The sequence below is a fragment of the Pavona decussata genome, unplaced genomic scaffold (genome assembly GCF_977016875.1).
Source record: "Pavona decussata unplaced genomic scaffold, jaPavDecu1.1 SCAFFOLD_9, whole genome shotgun sequence".
Classification (NCBI taxonomy): Eukaryota; Metazoa; Cnidaria; class Anthozoa; order Scleractinia; family Agariciidae; genus Pavona; species Pavona decussata.
Genome location: NW_028145432.1, coordinates 1,272,501 through 1,276,518, shown reverse-complemented (window position 1 = coordinate 1,276,518; position 4,018 = coordinate 1,272,501). Strand labels below are relative to the sequence as shown.

At 39.2% G+C, this 4,018-nt stretch overlaps 2 protein-coding genes across 2 annotated transcripts in view; one reads left to right on the top strand and one right to left on the bottom strand.

Annotated features, from left to right (window-relative positions):
* Positions 1 to 4,018, bottom strand: part of LOC146488443 (retinal homeobox protein Rax-like) — a 205,067-nt gene that overhangs the window by 148,016 nt on the left and 53,033 nt on the right. The window lies entirely within an intron of this gene.
* The window catches only part of LOC146488450 (substance-P receptor-like), a 5,211-nt gene continuing 3,927 nt past the window's right edge, over positions 2,735 to 4,018 (top strand). Inside the window, exon 1 of the mRNA XM_085117813.1 lies at positions 2,735 to 3,345. The gene's annotated coding sequence lies outside the window, so the exon portion shown is untranslated. The remainder of the gene's footprint in view (positions 3,346 to 4,018) is intronic.

The following is a 4,018-nucleotide window of genomic DNA, read 5'->3' as shown; positions in this document are numbered from 1 at the left end:
CGCTGTTGTACGTTTTTGGTTTGTCTGTGGATGAAGCTATTGTGCAATCTTTCTAGAGGTGCCGTTTATTAGGTTCTACTTTGGGTTCTGTGGACGGAATCCTATAGTGTGACCGGTCAAATGAAACCTGATAAGAGGTGATAATCTGTAAATATTCACGAAGCGTGAGGTCGAGATGACTTGGATATTTTTTATTACAAAGTGTGTCAGGCTTTACCGATATTTCCATCGGTTACTGAGAAAATCTATTGTAAAGTTTGACAACGGAATATTTTTCAACCAGCCTCGCGCGTTGGGACGCCGTAAAAAAGTTATTTCGAATTTCGCAAAAGCCTGACATACTTTATCTAACAATGTGTGACGAACGTTGTGGCCAAATTTCGTTAAAATCTGATAAATCTAGATACCCTATTAATTTAGTTGAATGGAAGGAATACTCGCAAAACCAAACGCTGAGTTTTTGGCCTTCAAAGATTTGCACAGTTTCCGTACCCATTACAACAGTTGTCAACGCGGTCACGCCGCCGACCAATTGTAAACAATGTGGGAAATCCCTACAGAGACTCTTGACAAAACCATCGATTGAAATTCTCCGCAAAGCATAGCGGTCACGTTCTCCCAGTTGTGCTTTTGTGCGCGTGTATTATAGTCAGCAGTGGGCAAAATTAAAGATAGCGGTGTGCCGCGTTGCGCCTTTCTCGATTCTTCTCCAATCGGTGAAGTTGAAGGTTGTTCGAACCAAGAGCCCTTGTCACTTTCTATGTGAATTTTCTTTTTTCTCGTCGGAAAATCATGTTTCTTCCTTCATTTGGCTTAGCTCTGGTTTGTGTCCAAGCCTTTCCTTTGTTACAGAAAGTTTCCTATCTCAAAGAATATTTTTGACAAGCTTAAGATTCGAATGTGACTAAAAATTGGTTGCTTTAGGTCCCTTAGCTAATGAGATGCAAAAAAGCTTCTGGATGAACCCATTTGCCGGGAAATTAGTTCATGCCTTTAAGTGATTATAACTTTAATTTTGCTGAAAAGTATTTTTGAACTTTTTGACTTTAGCTGGAAATCGCCTCAAGATCTCGCGGGCGCTTCGCCTGTCGTCTTTCGCCTTCCCATGGTGCCTTGTATTTCGTGCTCATTCAAGCGCTAATCAGACATAGCTTTCGTGATGTGTTTCCCATGATTTTCTTAACTATAATTATTTTTGGGGGCTCTTTATTGATAAGAATGAGTTTAAAGAGTTGTAAGGACTGAATAATCCTTCGAAAGGGCTGAAGAATCCCTCGAAAGAGCTCAATAATAGACCCATTCGGCTAACGCAATGTTGTACCCAATTCAGATCCCCCGGGGTTAAGATTCTTAATGCATTTGCATTACAATGTAGCATTCACATTTAAATGATATGGAAAAACTTAGAACAAAACATTTTATGCCCAAAGGATTTGAATTGGGTACAACATTGCGTTAGCCGAATGGGTCTATCCCTCCAAAGGGCTTAGTTATCCTTCGTTGGGGATTGTTTGTTAACTGATCGAGCATCTCCAAAACGTACGTTCCTATTGTTTATCGCCAATAGGGAATTCGTGACCTCGCCGCACATTTACTAGCAAGATCGTCAAATAATGTGGTTGGCCTGTTTGGAGACTGTACGACATATTCACCAACAGTTCACACGGTTAATATGGATGCTTGCCAAACAAACTCGATGTGGCGTTATTAAGCGGAGAGAGGTGGCTGTATTCATATGCTAATCTAAACGTTGATTTCGGGGCGATGTTTCGAGCACAAAGTCTTCGTAGGAATTAACAACAGCTAACAATACTTTGCAGATAAAGAAATTTGTAACTCAGCATCTCTTTCCTCCTTTAAATCTAGCCTTAAAAAATATATCTACAGCAACTACTAAATCTGTATCTCTATTTTGACCTTGCATGCTATTTTTTCTCAAATGTTTATTGATCGTTTCTTGTCTATTCGTTTCAACCGTAATTGCATCAATCGTCTCACAGTCTTCACTCTTCAAACATTATACAGCTATTTCAATTAACGTTGTCGGTTCAAAGCATAAAGCTGAAAGACAAGACCGAAAGTTTACGTGGGATTTTTATGAATAAATTCATCAAAATCAGTCATGCCTGGAGAAAACAATAGGTTGTAATGAGCAGTACAATAACCTGCACGTGCAGGGATGATTTTGATGAAATTATTCATAAAAAATAATCCCACAAAACATTGCGGTCTTGTCTTTTAGCTTGATTTTAATCCGACAACGTTAATTGAAATAGCTGTATGTAACAACTCTGTAATGAGGAAGCCTTATTCTATAAGCGCTATGGTTTCTCCTAAGGCCTCCTCACCACTTTCTCTGTAATATACTTTTTTGTACTCTTATTTTGCTTTTTTGTAACGTGTGTGGTAAAACAAACAAACTGAAACACGTCCAATTAAAGCTATGCCTGCTTGAATCAGTCAAATTGTATAAAATCATCTTATAAAATCTGTAGTCACCAAAATTTTTAAGCTTATCTTCCATACGAGAAGCACTGCTCCCTACGCTACGAAAATTGACAGCTTTCAAGACTAATCGAAAGTCTACCAGCAAACCAATCGGACTTTATATCGCCACAATCGTCAGTGATATTTTGATGTTCGCATCTCTTGGCTGTTTTTTCGCTAAAACTTCGCATATCCGGCCATTAGTTAACTCCGAATATTCTTTTGTTAAGCGTTTTTGGTTAACGGACACGCCCGATGTCATAGAATCTACAAGCCTTCGGCGGCCGTAGTTTAAAAACTGGCTCCCTCCTTCGCAGAGGCTCCTTCATAAAAAATAGGAGCGAAAACGAAATGAAGAAGAAAAACGAAAATGGAATAAAAGGGGGCGTGGGGGATATTCCCCGCGGTCCTCGTTATTTCACTCTCTCCAGTCCGATATTTGTCTTCGCTCGAGCGCGAAAGAGGCCTCTGAAGAGGAGAGATAAAAACTGGTTCAATTCTCCACAAGGCCAAGGTGAAGCAATAAGCATTTAGGTGACGTTTTCAATGGCACTGCGTTGCCGTGGTGATTCCTTTTTATTTAAGCTCGCTCAACAACCGGCGCGGGTCACGTTATCTTTCAAATTAAGGAAGGCGGCTGTTTGTAGGTGACGCTGATGATCTCTTAGCCAATAAAATCGGCAGGAGAAAACGTAAATTAAAAGTTAAAGACACTTTCACAAATCGTTTGTTAAGTAGTATAATATTTCAGCCTTAAAAGCAGTAGCAACACAGTTCCAGCGGTCGTAGAAGAGACCTACAATTTCAACCACATTCCTCGTCACTGGATCGGATAAAGTAACATTTCTTCTGTTAATAGTAAGTGTCTTTAAAAGTTGACTTTCAAGCTGTAATTTTACTTCTCCCATGAGTAGAAAACCCTGTTTGAAGTGACATATCTTACAATTTTCATTTTTCATGTTACTTCGTTTCCTTCCTTCCTTCCTTCCTCGTGTAATGGCTATCGTCGACTAACTCACATGGTTTGAGGACTCTATCACAGTCGAATTACAGCCCCAACAAATCAGCTCTATTTAATATTTCACTGTTGTTTATTTTACCGCCTATTGCTTGTGAATGCAAATGATGGGCCTTGCTAGACTCAAGTTTCAAATATCGCAAGCAGGTGCAATGTTTTAAAGGCCGAGATTCTCCGTTAAGTTAATCCAAAAAGCTTTTACTCTGAATTTAGTTGAAAACTTTTCATTTACATTTGACAAACATTGTTTTACAGAAAACTGTGGCGTCGATTGTCATAACATAGGGGAAAAGAACCCTTGAGGCCTTCATTCTTGACGAAATACTTGACACATTTACATAAAATAAAGCACACTATGTCTTTTCCTGTCAAAATGTTTTTATGCGCTAATGAAGCGATGTCGTTTGATCTGCCAACATTCTGTCGAGAATTGAATGAAAACTGCGAAGGGAGCAATTGAAAGCCGGAAAATGCAAATTTAACGCTGATAACAGATGAAGCTGTTATTGACTA